A 17,789-nucleotide genomic window follows, 5' to 3' on the forward strand; every position below is an offset into this window, starting at 1 on the left:
CTCAAAGAGATCCACCTCCAACTCCCAATACATGCTCTTAGCCTTACTTGCTTCTAAGGCCTCTAATGCTTGCATGGGATCCTTGAAGTAAGGGATACTCAAATGGTCCTCTACAAAACAATCTATGAAATCCATTCTCGCAAAATATCAAACAACTAGAAAACAATTAGAACAAACCTTGAGGAGTTTTACTTCCCCAAGGTGAAAAAGACACAACTAAAAACAATAAAAGAAATCTTAAATCAATTAAACACCGTCCCCGAAGCAACGCGCCATTTTTGATCGGAGCCATTTGGTGTTCACAATTAAGCATATGTGGTCGTTGGTCAATGGTCGATACAAAACACAATTTATACTTCACAAACAACTCTACAATTAGTAAAGAGGCAAGTAAAGGTCGGATCCCAAGGGACGGGTATTGAAATGAAGATTCTATTGTAACTAGCGGTGTCTAGGGGTGTCACAAATTGGGTTGATGTAGAAGGTTACTAAACTAAAATAGCAATGAAAATAAACTAACAAGGTAAATGAAATAAGGGTGTAAACAATTGATTAAAAGCACTAGGGTGTCATGGGTTCATAGGGGAATCATGGGATATGATCATACAAACATGTTCTCAAGTTATAAGCAAGCAATTATTGTTGTGATGGATTGAGTTGGGTTATATCTTACAATCCTAGGAAAGTTTGGGTCCCTGAGCCGAATCTCTTGGATTGTACAACACCTACAAGTCGACTTAATCTTCCCTACTTAACACATGCATGGTCTAACAAGACTCGAGTTGGGTTATGTCTTACAAGTCAAGTTGAAAGGATAGAAGATGATAGTAAATGCAAGGATTCATAGGCTTAGCATTTCATCAAATATAACATGTGCATGCATTAAGATCAAAACAAGCAAGCAAATAAGATATGAAAGCATATTAATTTAAGCATGAATCATTCCCCATGTTGGTTTCCCCTAATCACCCATTAAACCCTAGCTAAGAGACTACTCACTCATTATCATATTGATCATGCTAGAAAGGTTGTCAATCATACTAACATAATGAAACATGATGAATAAATGAAAGTAATTAGCAATAATTAAAAAGGGATTAAGAGATTATACCTACTAATGATTCCAATAATAAAGCAAGAATAATAGAAGTACTTGAATCCTAGATTGAGAGGTTGTCAATCTCCCAATAATAACCCAAATAATCTTCAATTACCCAAAATAAAGTAAGAACAAGAGAGAGATTAAGGAACTAAAACTTGGATTAAAACTTGATTAATATTTGATTACAATATTGAAGAGAGATTTGATTGATATTAACTACACTAATTATTGATAAGAAGAACATGCTCCTCTAATTAGACTAATGGGGTATTTATAGTGAAAATTAGGGAGGATGCATTAGGGTTAACTAAGGGCTAAACTAGTAATTACACTTTTTAAGTTGAGCAAGGAGCCTCCGGGATTATCCGAGAGAAGGGCTTCTTCATTTCGTAGCTTGAAGAACGAAATCAGGCCTTTGTCTTTGTGATCCGTGCGGGCCGGGAGTCGGGACGGCCGGATCTGGGATGGACAATCCGAGCGGATCAAGGAACGAGACGCACGGACTGGGCATGGGCAATCCGAGCGGATTCCTGGTGAGGACGCTCGGACTGGCGAGGACGGACGGATTCTCTACAATCCGTTCGGATTGTAGCTCAGCAGCTTTCCTTCTTCTTTCTCTTCCCTTTTCTTCATGAATTCCTTGGGGATTTCCTTGGGGACTCAAGGATCCTTTTCTCAACAATGCTCTTCTACTATGCTATGTACAAAGGCCTTCTAGTCTTGTCTCTCCTTGATGCTTGGTCATTGAATATGATCAATTTAGCCTTGTTTTGCCATGAAAATGCAAGATTCTTACTCCTTTCCTACCAAGGGATCAAAATCTCAAAGAATATGCAAAACAAAGAACTAAAGATAAGAAATGACCCAAATAGGCACTAAAAAGCATAGAAACAATGGTAATTCGGGGGCTAAATATGCGCCAATTATGGTCGCATCAATATTTTACAATAATATATACTTTTCAATAAAATATCACACTTTTAAGAAATAGAACTTACTGCATGTGCAAGCCTAAAGAAAATCCTTTTAGGTGCTGGTGCTTCTTGTTCCTTTTTTCACAACTCATTCATCAAAATTGACCACGATTCAATCACATATGACTCAATCTTCACATTAGGCAATAATGATTCTATATCTGATCTTGAAATTACATGGTTAGTCCCATATGTTGCAAGTGTTTCTCTGTCGTACATTATCAACCAATTTAAAGATCAATTTACTAATATGCTTAAAAATAGCAGTAAGCCTTTTAAATGACTTACGATTTCTCAATTATATGATCGTGAATGAAAGAATAATCCATCACCTCTTTTTGTTTATTCAAAACCGGTTCAAACAACTGTCTATTTCCCACCAAGAATTCTGACAGTAGTCTCATTTGCTTATCTGGTTGTCCACATTGTACGGTACAACCTAAGTTCTGAGATACCAATAGTGCACATTCTGGTATAGTCTTTGAGTGGAGCAAATAGTCACTAAGTAAACTCCTTGACTCACTCGTTCCTCCTTTTTGAACGGTTGTTGTTTTGCCTTTTTCATTGTTTTCACTTGCATGTGCATCTCTTCTACGGGAATATACGACTTCCTCATTAATTTCTTCATTTTGAATATTCACATCAGCTAATATCTCATCCAAATTAGGGCACTCTTTCATATTATAAATCATGTCATCAATGATTACTTGAGAATCCGTTTTGAGGTCTTTATCAGTACAACCACCATAGGACTTGTCCAATTCTTTATACTGAGCTTTCAACATCTCAGTCTATACGTCGAATGATGGCATCCCTTGTGAATAATCATACATTTCTTTTGCCCTCGGTACCAAACCGTCGATAAAGCTATGGTAGAATGGATCTTTCATAAAAGGTAGTGTTTGAGGAATTTGGCTGCCAAATTGACCTTTTTCAGTTGTATTTTCTTCTACCTTATCATCATTGTCGTCAACAGTTTTTTCACCAGTCTCTTCTACAATATCATCCTTGGGAGGAAATTCAGCTGCTTCTGTTTTATCACTTCTCAATTCATCTGATTTTGTATCATTTCCAACAGGTTCAACTATCTTTGAGTTGAACTCTTTCATATTATCAGTGTATCTTTTGTAAAACAATGCTGAATCCCTCGTCATTCTCAAAAAAATTTCATGAATATCCTAGCATTTTTAAAAATCATAATACAATATCAAGGTCACATCTATAAATTAATACTGTAATGTATAAACAATGTTATTTTCTTCAACTTAAGATAACGACAAATACTATTAATACTAATAAGCTTTAAGAATATCATAAAATATCTGAAAAGGTAACACCGTTATAAAGTTTGTCTTACATCTAATGCACTTCCTCTTATTTCTTTGTCATTTTGTATCCCAGGAGGCAATTTGATCAACATGTATCCCTTTGGTATTTCAGTTTCAGTCTGAGGTTGAGTTTGAGGTCGCTGATCTTCTTGATAACATGGCTGCTCACAGATAGGGTAAGCAATTTTAGACGGAACAACATTCCCCAATGCACCTGTCGCCAACTCGCTTTTAACCCTTTCTGTCAACTCTTTATGATCCCAGTGTCGAGTAAGCGGTAGGCTGTGGGCTAACACATCCCATTTAAAATTCACCTTATGGAAATAGCATATCATTAACACAAGTATGCATCCAGTAATATTACTTGTCTTTTTGGTCCCCTCCTTAAAATTACCAACACCCTAACCAACTGCTCAAAAACATAAAAATCCAGTCACAATTTTATATATTTGGTACATCTTCAACAGCCCTTAGCAATTTGAAATCCAGTGTATAAATTGTTGTAGGTGCCAGGAAAATAGACCTGCTATATAAAACAAACAACTTCTTGAAATCATCACCCGACTCATTGCAACTCACTAATCTATCTTGCACAATGTTCAACTTAATAGGGTCTGCCTTACTCCCTAATCCAAATTTTCTTCGCCACTCAACTTTCAATTCATCACCAGCAGTAACTTTGCAATTACCAGTCACAGTTTTCTGCACCCTAGCACCAACCCTAGGAAGCTGGAATAAATCATGCACATCAGCTTTGCTTAACAAAAACTCGATCTTCTTTGCCCTAACCACTGCCTTCTTTTGCTCATCATTAAGCTTACTAATAAGCTCAAACAGCTTTATTTGGCCTACACTTTGTTACAAATTTGTGCTCAGTTTCATGTCGACCAGTTGCTTCTTTCTTTTGCTCAATCACTTCCATAATTTGTAAACCATCCTCATTTTTATTCTGCACAATCATTTTGTTGTGATCAGAGGTATCTCCCATCACCATATTTGGTGCTGCCTTTGTTGGTTTTTTTTGTTGAGTTTTTTTGGGACTTATTATCACTTATAGCCTTTCTCTTTTTGTAAGTTCTTTTTGTAGGAGTTTGTGTTAGTGCCAACGTGTTCATGACAGTATTTGTTTAAAAACCTGAAACAAGTTACATCAGTACAAATATCATACAATACTACTGTTAGTGAAGCTAGGTAGAACAATTTTTGCATAACACAAATAATTCAATACAACCTGAAAATTTTTCCATGTCTACAAATACAATATCACAATATATCCAATACAATATCACAACATATCCAATACAATTTCACAACTAGTTTTATATTTCAGCCAATACATTATACAATATCACAATGTAATACAATATCACAACATTTACAATACAATATCACAACTAGTTACAGTATTAGAAAGTACACATAATACAATCTCACAATGCATTCGAAGATACGTTTTTCTCGTGTTCTACATCTATTATCTGTGATATTACATCTAAACGCAAATTAAATGAACTAGACAAATTTTTCGAAGCAGTAATACACACAAACACGATCAATAATATGAAAGTAGATGAAAATTAATCGATTTTATCAATTAATTCATGTGAATATTTTGCATGAAGATGTTAAAAGAATTGCACAATATATCTGAAACCCTAACATTAACATTTTTCTGATTTTACCCAAATTATATGCATGTGTATGTTACAAAAACATCTGAACAAAGATTCAGACAAAATATATTGAATAGTTAAACCAATTGATCAATTATTTCTGTAAAATATACCTAAAATGGAAAATCAGAAGAATTTCGGGCAAAAATTGTACCTGAATTCAAAGAAAAATGCGATGATATGCAACAAGGATTCGTATTCCTTCATAATCTTGATTGATTCACCAATTTAATCAGTATTTTTCTTCGATATTTATTCAATTTTTAGAGAGAGAAAGTTGTAGTAGAAAATGAAATATCAATCGACTAATTTTATGTTTGATGTGTCGCGTGTTTTTGTTTTTTTCGTTTGATTTTTTGCGCGTGGTATTGTATTGAATAAAGTGTGTTATTTCATATCGTCCTCAATCCTCAAATATATAGCCGTCCTCACCGAATCCCGCATCTCTCTCTCTCTCTCTCTCTCTCTCTCTCTCTCTCTCTCTCTCTCTCTCTCTATATATATATATATATATATATATATACATATACATACATATATATATATATATATATATATATATATATATATATATATATACATATATATATATATACATATATATATATATAGGGTCAGGATCCGGTGAGAACCACCAACATAATGAGAACTGTGAGAATCCTACTAAATCTTCATTAAATCTTATTTCGAAAGTTTTGATAGATCATTTACCCTTAGTTTAGTTTATTCAAGCACATTCTTTAGAATAAGTAAACAAAATTTATTGATTTTATGAACAAAAATACAATTAGGTATACTAAAACGGCTATAGATGCACCAAAACGAATACTAGGTGCATAAACATTGTTACATGAATGAAAATGAGTACTAGGTGCATGAAAATACGGGCTCTAGATGCACGAAAACGAGCTCTAGGTATATGAAAATTGTTAGATGCAAGAAAATGAGTAGCAGGTACATGAAAAATCATAAAAATATTTCAATTAGATTTCCGTCAATAATTTTTACTTTTTGGACAAAGAAATATATTATCTAGCCATAAATTTCTATGTCGAGTCCAAATATATCGTTATTTTTTAAAAAAATATATCCAGAAGATGGAGTTCTCACGGTTCTTATTATGTTGGTAGTTCTCACCAGATCTCAATTCTCTCTCTCTCTCTCTCTCTCTCTCCGTATATATATATATATATATATATATATATATATATATATATATATATATATATATATATATATATATATATATATATATATATATATATATATATATATATATATATATATATATATATATAAGCAAGATCCTGAGTTTGCCACCTTTTGTGAGTTACCCTCGCATTTATATATCATTGGATCTACAAGATCAAGGGCTAAAATTAGAGCAAAAAAATTGTTCCGATTTACCAAAATTTTACGTAGCCCTGTATTCTTCATCTTCCTTCTTTTTCTTCCCTATTTTATTCATTCTTTCTCTCTTTTTCCTATTTTCTTTAATTTCATAACATTATTCAATCAAATCTTCACAAAAACTGGAGTAATTCAAGTCGAAAATACAAAGTTAATTCATTATTTTTGTTCCATTTGATTGATACATGCATCAATCGTAAATTTTTGCCCAAAATTTGCAGAAAACCTAGCGCGAATCGATAAAACGAAGGTAAGCGTAGATTATATATGTTAATATAAGTTATTTTGCGAGTTATTTCAATTGCTACTCCGTGACTGCGCTTGTTTATTATACCATTGGCGTTTGATTGATTATTGATTATCATAATCCTGAAAAATTGTTGGTAATCTAGATTAACACACCAACTGCTTGTTAAAATGTCTAGTTGAATGCACAAACTCAGTTATCGTAATGAAAAAACATGGTTCTTTAATAGTTATTGTGCAGAAACTTAGTTATTGTAATTTAGAAACTCAGTTATTATTGTAATGTACAAACTCAGTAAACTCAGTTATTGTAATGTAGAAACTCTTGTATTTTTAGTTATTGTAATGTAGAAACCGAGTTATTGTAATGAATAATTTATGTTATTGTATTGTGATGAAACTCAAATATATTCAAATTTCTTGTTCACTCGTTAGTTGTTGTAACATTAGATCTCGATTATTATATTAATTCAACCCTGTTATTATATTATTAAAACTCAAGTATTGTATCTTGTAGTTATTTCTTGGGTGTTCTGGTAAGTAATATTATGCTTTTTGGTGATTTAAAGATCGAATCACAAAAGACGCAGATAATTGACATTCAATGGAAAAATTGATGTTTATACTTGGTCATTTTAATGAAGAAATGTAGTTATTTTATAGTTAACTGAGTTATTTACTGAGAATAATGTTTTCTGGTATTTACAGTTATTGTAATATATAAACTCATTTATTGTAATGTCTAAACTCTGCTATTTGTAATTATTGTAATGTAGAAACTCAGTTATTCTAATGTAGAAACTCTGCTATTTGTAGTTATTGTAATGTAGAAACTCAGTTATTCTAATGTAGAAACTCTGCTATTTGTAGTTATTGTAATGTAGAAACTAAGTTATTGTAATGAACAAAACGTGTTATTATATTGAGATGAAACTCAAATATAGTCAACAATCTATCTTTTGTTTGTTATCATCTTGTTTAATTTAATAACTGGCCATTATTTTCAATAGAATAATTAATTTTCTTCAATGGAATGATTGAGATTCGTTAATGCAATAACCAAGCTAATAAAGCCCTTCCCGATTTGTTGAGCGTTCTTTAGAAGAAGAAGGCGAGGAAGATGAATAAGAAGCTGAATGATAAAAAGAGGATGAAGATGAATTGGAATCTTAATTTGATAGAAGCAACAGTTATTTAGAACATAAAAATAGAGTAATTACATCAGAGTCGTATAATAACTGACTTAAATTATTACAATAACCGTGATTGAACTTTACAATAACCATTTGTCAACTATGATGTACTATAATAATTTATACAATGACCGTGATTTAACTTTACGATAACCATGATTGAACTATTGTGTACTTTGTCTTATACTTTATCCTTGGAGTTAAACAAACATTAACAAGAAGTTGTCTTGCTGGTGTTTTCATCATTCTTACTAATGAGAACCATGTCTAGCCTATTGATGAGGGTTAAACCTGCAAAAAGCGAAAGCTCTCTGAAAGAAAAAAAACGACGAATAGCGTAAATTAAAGTAACTATGCAACTGAAGTACAATAACCACCCATAAGTATTAAAATAACAATAAAAATACTATAAAATAACTTGTTAGTTTAAAAAAAATAAAAGCATACTTTGTCAGAATGGAGTAACTAAGTAAAATGAAATACAATAATCCCACTAGTGCATTGAAATAACTGAAACAACACAATACAATAACTGATTATTTCAGAGAAATAATAATGTACAAAAAAAAGTCAACTACATTAGAACACACCATTGTTAGCAACATAAGAAACTCTGAACAACCCCATTGTTCTGCCACCTATCTACATTCATAATAGTTTGATTGAAAAACCAGAAAGAGGAACATCCAATTCAAAAATCAGGTGAAAAATGCAAAATACAATTACAAAATGCTAGAATTATGCGAAAACGAAACAATGTCATTTAACAACACAAACACAAGATGTTGAACAACATAATGAAGAAAACTGAATAAATCGAAGATTACACACACAGAAAACATTAAATTCGAACAAAGAAGAAGAAGATGAAATGCGAATTGAATACATTGAACGAAAAAATAGTAGAAAACAAAAAAAATCATTACCTGATTACAGGTAATTGAAGATGTAGATGAAGTCGAATTATTGAGTGAGCATAAAGAAGGAGCACGAAGAAAAAGCTCAAAGAAAGTGAATATCGCAGTAGAAGATGAATAATAGAGGGGAAATGTGAAGAGAGAGAAAGACTGGAGAAATGAAAAAAAAAAAAAAGTGAAGAGCATAAAATATAAGGTTTAAATAAACAATGAAAGATTAATCTCAGCCATTTATCTTAGATTAGAGCAATGGTCCAGATTTAGAGAGGTAACTCACCAAAAGTGCCCAACTCTTAGGATATACTCACCAAAATTGCCCAACTCATTGGATATATATATATATATATATATATATATATATATATATATATATATATATATATATATATATATATATATATAGATCATATGAGTTGGGTCATGTTGGATGAGTTACCCCTCTAAATCTGGACCATTGATTAAACATAAGATGGATGGCTGAGATTAAATCTTGCAACTTTTATATAAAAGACGTAAGATTGGCTGTCTCTTTATTTTCTTCATTTTTTCAGTCTCTCGCTCTCTCTCTCTCTTCACCGTTTCCCTCTCAAGTTCATTCTCTACTGCGATTTCAATTCCAGATTTTCGTGCTTATTTCTTCAATCTTATCCGCCTTTCTTGTTTTTCGTGTTCAGTTCTACTTTATCTTTCCAATTTCGTTTAATTAAGTAATAAATTTCTTCCTTTATACTAATTTTTCGTTGATTTTGTTCAATTATCAAATTCCGTCTTCATCAAATTCATTCAAATTCGTTCAAGTTGCAGGCTAGAAACTTAATCTTCATCCTCAATCTTCATCATCTTCGTTCGAATTTGTCATCAATTAAGGAGATTTTGTCATTTGATTTCGTTGTCTATTTCGCTTCATCTTCGTATTTCTCTTCAATTTCATTATAGGTAAGTACTAATTTAGTTTTTCTAGATCCGATTGTGCATTTTCATAATCGTTCTTATTTATTATCCGTTTCATTTTTGTTGATTTGTTATTTTGTTTGTTGTGTTAATCTCTTAACAACAGTTATTGTATTACTTTTATCGAGTTATTGTATTATTCAAACTCAATTATTGTATGTTGTAGTTACTTTTTATTTGATGTGTTAGTTTGTTAACAATAGTTATTGTATTGCTTTAATCGAGTTATTGTATTATTCAAACTTAGTTATTGTATTGTTTTAACTTAGTTATTTCAAATTAGAGTTGTTGTAAGATGGCGTTGATACCCGTCGTTGTGAGTACCAAAGATAAAATTTATAATCTCCTATTAAGACTAACCTAGGCTAGTGGTAACAGGGTCGAACCACAAGGAGGCAGTTGTAAACTCTAGTTGATTTATGATCAGTCAAAAGTAACAATTATGGGGGTTGGTTTGAATTGATCTACAGCTAATAGTAAATAAAGGCAATAAACTAAATGAAAGATTTAAACAGATAAAAGAAGGGTACTAGGATGGTCGGGTCATTATAGCTTCGGTGGCAGCAAACTAAGTCGGTCAATCAAACACGGTAAGGCGGAAATAAAGAGGTCCTCTCGGTCCACTCTTAACAAATAGCATCTCTCGATCTCGCTATAGTTCCCTAATGTCACTAATACTAACTCTCGTCCCGAAAAGTGACTAATGGTCTAAACTATACCTATCTTTCGATCTTAGCACACGTCTAGTCGATTTAATTGACGGTCTAATAACCTCCCTATCTTTCGATCTAATGGGTCACACAAAAAGGTATCTAACTGGTCGCATGCATTCGATTTGTTAAATACAAGATTAAGAACAATTAAAACGAAGGATAACCTTACAAGGTCGGTCGATCGACCAACAATGTCAATCGATCGATCGACACGCGGGTTCAATCCGTGTTCAATCTAATGCCGCCTATGCTACAATTCCCCTACATCCCAGACTATAGATTTAGCTACTCATGCTAAGGGTAGAAACAATAACATAAACGATAAAACTAGCTACTGAATTCATGCTTAAAACAGGAAAGGAAGCAATTAACATGCAATAATGAAGATGGTTTCTGAATCTACTAGCAATTCTAATCTATTAGCAAAATAAATGAAATGAAAGTAAACAAGGAGAATACCGAATTGCAGGGGAAAGATTGATTAATAAGAACCGAAATTCCGATGCTCACAATAATCCCAAACCCTAACTATTCGATAAAGAACTTGAATGAAAACTTAATGCTAAAACTTGATGTAAAATTCTGAATAAAAGACTTGATAATAAATCGATGATCTAGGTTACGTTATATAGGAAATATACGTAACATCTTATTCCAAAACCTAAACACAATGGGCTTTGAGTTCCTTGATCTTTTAATTCTCGTCAAAAGCATTGGGTCGATCGACTAAGCAGAAAGTCGATCGACTGGATCTCAAAGAACAGAGCTTCGATCCCGATAGTTGGTCGATCGATGATGAGTCTAGTCGATCGGCGCGCTGAGCTGCTAGTTGATCGCTTTATTCTCGTGGATTCGTCTTTGGGCCTTGGATCGCGCACCAAGCTCGTTCCTTAAGCAATTCCTTTACGTCATTTGCAATGCAGATTACTCGGGGACGGATTTGGCTCGATTTCCCGCTGAATTCTTCACATTTCTGCAATAACGTACAAAAACACGAAAGTAGAGGAAAATAGAGAAATATTGGCATATATTGCACATTTGAGCTCTTGAAATGCGTGTAGAATAAAGTGTGAAACATCATATTTTAGACACGCATCAAATCTCCCCAAACCAAACCTTGCTTGTCCCCAAGCAAGAACTAGACTCGATCTAATGACCTAATGAAACGAGTTCGATCTCGGAGAGCGAAATGCAACTGTTAAGCCCAAACCAATTTAATGCACAACCAACAATCAATTAGTAATGTGAATCATGCAAACGAATTATAAAGTCGTTAAAAACATGTCAACCGTTGACTATAGAGACTTATCAGATTGGACTCTCGCGGGTCGCTCAAATCACTCAATAAGCGCAAGTGATATATATGTAAGATAGAAAGAATTAATTTTGTAGAGACTCTCACCTAACTACGACCTATGAAGACATGCCAGCAATAAATTATGAAGATGACCTATATGACCGTACATATGCGTTCCAACCAAACAGATGACCAAAGACACATGCCGAGGTAAATATGGGATATGTGAGGTATGGGTAAGAAGGGGCAAAACATTTTATGGTAAAGTGGGGGTACAGGTGATCAAGCTAGTACCAGAACGGAACCAAATGGCAACATCCAACTTCTTGCTCATAGGCAAACAACACGGTGCTATAGCAAGCACAAACTCACAATCTCCAGATGTAAAAGTAATCAACTAACTCTCCATAAAATAAGAATAAAACATGGGAGCAAAAAATCGCCAAAAGATAAGGATTAAAGTATGCGAATTAATTTCTTCCTCGGATCTTCAGTCGATCGACCAAAAGGAGCAGTCGATCGACTGCTTTGAACAGTACAGGACATTTTTTCTTTTCTTTTTCCGAATCATTTTTCTTCCATCTTTTTTTTTTCTTTTTTTGTTTCTTTCTTTACTTTTTTTTTTCATTCTCCCAACGAAATCTCATAAGAGTCAATGCTACCAAAAACGAGTAACAATCCCAAAAACTAGGCTACTAGCTTGACAAAGGCAGACTATGTGTAGGATGTAGTAAATAGGACAAAAAGGATATTTTTGGCAGTGTGAAGCTTATGGGTAAAACGAGAAAAGGAAACCTCTACCACATGTGTCAACAAACCACAGACCGAATGCATATAGGTATTAAGTAGATCAAATTCATAATTATGCAAATTAAGGAAACATGTCTCATAAGGAGTACTACTCACATTCCTAAATAAACTGGTCATGAATGTCACCATTATAGGCTCTAATAACTCGTAAATATGATGTAGGTTGCCAATTATTAAAGTCAAGTCTCAAGTTCAGAAGATAACTTAACGAAACTCGTAGACTATGCATATATGATTCTACTAATAACATGTTAATTAAGCAAGGCTCAAAGGAAGCAGTGCAAATGCGATATCATCCTTGAAATACTACCGTTCCGACTCGACCTATATGCTAAAATAAACTTGCATATTATGGGAATTTTTTTGAAATTTTTTCAATTTTTTGAAATTTTGTATATATGAAAGAAATGAAATAAACAATGCAAAACAAAAAGTAAACGTGAATGCAAGCAAGTGAATGAAGTGCGACGCAAAACCCTTCCCCAAACCAAATCGCACAATGTCCCCATTGTGCAAAATCATGTAATGAAAGAAAGGAGAAATGGGAATTTGCGATAAATTAAATAAGCAAGACATAAAGGAAAGATATGGAACTCACAAGACTTTAAGCGCAGCAAAGGAAACCTCCCCAAACCAGCGTGAGCTAGGAGGTTTCAGTAGCTAGCAGTGCTACCAATAAAGACCTGAAAAGGCAATTAAAAACCACACATAAGACCAAAGAAAACAATTTTGAAGCGTAAAAATTGTGCACAAATGAGACAAATAGAAGAAATAGATAATTCGACGGAAAATAGAGTGGAGTAGAAGACTCCCTTAGGTCCGCATATCGACCAAACACAGCAGGGGAGAGGTCGTAAACGAATATAGTAGCAGCAGTGGTCGATCGACCAAGAAGGTAAGTCGATCGACCATATGGGCGAAACAGAGCTCTGTAAACTGCAATTCAGTCGATCGACCAATGGTGCCGGTCGATCGATCGAAAACATCACTGCTGCAGCGTCTTATTTCTTCGTAATTGCTCAATGATTTGAGCTAACAAGCTCTAGATACCTGCAAAAGCACAATAATACGCGCCCAAAAATTGCGCAAAACCCATGGCAAAGTCTAAAGTGCTTAAAAATCCTAAGCAAAAAGAATAAAAGTGAAGTTTTGCGCACACAAAAGCAATAAAAATGTCTTAACAAAGCAAAAAGAATGAAGTTTATAACGAGCATGATCAACTAGTAGTTGATCAAGAAGGACCACGGTATGGCCCACTTCGTCGCTTCGGCTACTAGAGGTAGCCTCAATGGTGCTCATCTTATCGGTTGCACCCTTCTTAGTTTCAACAATCGGAGAGCTCACCGATCGGCCGTCACCTCCCCAATCAAGGACTCCCTCGGAATCGTCGGAATCCGGATCGCCCATCTCACCTTGGCGGCTCATCTTCCACTTCCTCATCAGTCCCATAGCTTAGGCATCCAAGACCTCCTCTTTGAATGATAGGCTTTGTCGCACTGAGCATCCAACGGCTCTTCCTTCCCCAAACCAGCTACTGCATTATCTAAAATAGAAGATTCTTCCTCCTTCTTGCTCCCGGTCAGAGACGGAGGGGTTAACACACAAAGTAATAGGGACAGTTGATTCAGGAAGCACAAAGTACGATCTCTTTTCGAGACCGTATTACAAGTAATGTGAGCCACATGGCGTCCTTCTTTTTTTAGCAGGTTGGGCAAAAATGATAGAATGTTTCCCAACTTTGAAGGTCAAGGTTCCTAGACCGACATCAATAATCGCACCCAAAGTGTGCGAAAATGGCCTACCCAAAATGATGGGAATATGGTCATCCTCGGGCATGTCAAGGACAACAAAGTCAACAGGGAAGAAAAACTTCCCTATCTCGGGACGGTATGTCCTCTAGGACTCCTATAGGCTCGACCGCAGATCGGTCGGCCATCTGAACTGTCATCTCAATTATTGCAAACCTGGTCAACTTAAGCTTTCTAGCTAGACTCAAGGGCATGACACTTATGCTAGCTCCTAAGTCACATAATGCCTTTTCGATAGAAAAGGTACCTATCTTTGGAACCGAAAAAGCTGCCCCGTCCTCTAATTTATGGGGCGCATGTGAGACAAGTAGGAGCAAGACTCTTTAGTTAACGCAACAGTGTGAACATGTTCAAGAGATTTTTCTTTGACAATAACTCGTTTCATAAATTTAGTGTATGCTTTGGCACTTGGTTAACTAACTCAAGGAAGGGTACACGAACATTTAAGCTACGAATAACTTTCTCAAATTTATTGAAAGATACCTGTTCCTTCGTCGGCACGAGTCTCTCCGGATATGGGGCTGTAAGAGTACCTTAGCCCTCTCCTCTAAGTCGCGTGTCTGCGGTATCCTTGGACTTAGGCTGAAAGTCTGTCACCTTTTCTTTGTTGAAGCTAGACCCCTCCTCAGACCGTCTCAAATGAGAACCATTGACCGTCATTGGATCGAACTTGGAGCCGGATCGACCCATCATCACATTTGGGTCTGCCCCAAACTTTTCGGGACGGTGGTTCCCCGAAACAAGTGGTCTCGTAGATTATTTGGCATTAAAGGACGAAATTCTTCAACATCAGCAGTGATTTTGGTCGATCGACCAACATCCTCGATCGATCGATCAAGGTTGCCGCCTTCGAAGCTCCTGGAACCCGTGTTTCATCGATCGACTAGGTACTTCACGATCGATCGAAATGCCTGCGACGTCTTTTTCTTTGATTTGTTCGTTGAAGCTTTCTCTTGACTTATTTCCGGCTCATCTTTCTCAACAGCATCCTCAATCATGGCAGGACCATCAAGGGTGGACCCGCTCCTCAAAGTGATGGCATTTAGGGTCTCCTTTTGTTCGGGTTGAGTGGGTAAGTGTCCGGGAGCTCGAGTGTTACTTTTACTAGCCAATTGAGCAATTTGGCTCTCTAGTAACTTCATCCCGGCCTCTCTTGCTTGGGACTCCTTTAGCAACAGATTCTTAAGCTCGGAGAACTCAGAGTTTTGTGATTGTTGCTGCTGCGGCACATAAGGAGGCTTCGCATCGCTTTTTGCTTTTGATGAGGCGGGACATATGGTCAGCTGCTGTGCGATGTTGGGTTGGATTTTGGACATTTTGGCTTCTCCAACTCAAGTTCGGATGCGGTGGCTCGTAGTAGGTGTTTGTCCGCCTATAGTGTTGAAAGGCAAAGACAAGATTCAAAGGGGTCAGGGGCAATTTTTCGAGACATGGCCCTCAACTTCACACCTTTCACGAGGCAGAAGGGACCGTCCGACACGACGATTGACTTGGTATATCCCACCTTTAGAAGCTCCTCCTAGCTCATACTTGTCAAATCTCGCGGTGAGAGCCTCAAGTGCAGCAACAGAGGAAGATTCAAGCACTCTCCTCTGGTTCCCTCTCGAATTCCCATATTCGGCCTTGTGGGTAGCTAGATCGTCAATGATCTTCCACACCTTGGTTGCTCCCAGTTTTCAGTGAATCTTCCATTGGCAAAGATCCAAAATGGCCCTCTGATCGTCGTACAAGCCATTGTAGAAATGATTGCACAGACTCCATTTTGCAAACCCATGGTGCGGTATGGTTCGCACCAACTTCTTGAATCGGACCCATGCCTCGTGGAAATTCTCATCTGGCCCTTGTTTAAAGCCCGTGATTTGAGCTCTAATAGCAATCGTCCTTGAAGCAGAAAAGTACTTCTTGTAGAATGCTAATGCCAATGTATTCCAATCAGTGATCTCTAGAGCAGTCCGGTCCAAGTCTCTATACCACTCCCTTGCATCATCACGAAGGGAGAAGATGAACATGGTCTCCTTTATTTGATCCTGGGTCACGCCACCGGGGGGGGAATGGAGCAGCAGTAGTCAATAAAGGTCTCCATGTGCTTAGCTGCATCTTCATTTGCGGCTCCCCAAACCGATTTCTCTCGACCATAGTAATGTAAGCAGGCTTTGGTTCGAATTTCCTGGCATCTCCCGGTAACTCGAACCCTTTGTATAAATTGTCGGCTGTCGGCTCAGAAAAACTAGCTATACTTGCTTCCTTGACCATGACTGAAATTTCGGAGAAGTAACTGTCTCTACCAAGATGTAGAAACGGGTGAAGATGGTGGATTTTCCTCGAACAGCTCGTTCTCGTAAAAGCTAGAATGAGAACTTGGCTCTTCCACCGTTGTTCTTGAAATAATCTCCTCTTTACGTGCAAAGATCTTTCAATCTCTGGATCAAATGGCGTAATGGACCACCCCGTGACTGCGCATAAGAGGAAACTACAACAAAATATAAGAACGGTTTAAGGAACGGATGTTCCTTAAACTAAGAAAGACTAAAAATAAAAACAACTAAAATTAGGACTATTGTCTCCCCGGCAACGGCGCCAAAATTTGATACCCGTCGTTGTGAGTACCAAAGATAAAATTTATAATCTCCTATTAAGACTAACCTAGGCTAGTGGTAACAGGGTCGAACCACAAGGAGGCAGTTGTAAACTCTAGTTGATTTATGATCAGTCAAAAGTAACAATTATGGGGGTTGGTTTGAATTGATCTATAGCTAATAGTAAATAAAGGCAATAAACTAAATGAAAGATTTAAACAGATAAAAGAAGGGTACTAGGATGGTCGGGTCATTATAGCTTCAAGCGGCAAACTAAGTCGGTCTAATCAAACACGGTAAGGCGGGAAATAAAGAGGTCCTCTCGGTCCACTCTTAACAAATAGCATCTCTCGATCTCGCTATAGTTCCCTAATGTCACTAATACTAACTCTCGTCCCGAAAAGTGACTAATGGTCTAAACTATACCTATCTTTCGATCTTAGCACAGTCTAGTCGATTTAATTGACGGTCTAATAACCTCCCCTATCTTTCGATCTAATGGGTCACACAAAAAGGTATCTAACTGGTCGCATGCATTCGATTTGTTAAATACAAGATTAAGAACAATTAAAACGAAGGATAACCTTACAAGGTCATCGATCGACCAACAATGTCAATCGATCGATCGACACGCGTTCAGTCCGTGTTCAATCTAATGCCGCCTATGCTAAAATTCCCCTACATCCCAGCACTATAGATTAAGCTACTCATGCTAAGGGTAGAAACAATAACATAAACGATAAAACTAGCTACTGAATTCATGCTTAAAACAGGAAAGGAAGCAATTAACA

This window comes from Silene latifolia, chromosome Y, assembly GCF_048544455.1.
Source record: "Silene latifolia isolate original U9 population chromosome Y, ASM4854445v1, whole genome shotgun sequence".
NCBI classification, from domain to species: domain Eukaryota; kingdom Viridiplantae; phylum Streptophyta; class Magnoliopsida; order Caryophyllales; family Caryophyllaceae; genus Silene; species Silene latifolia.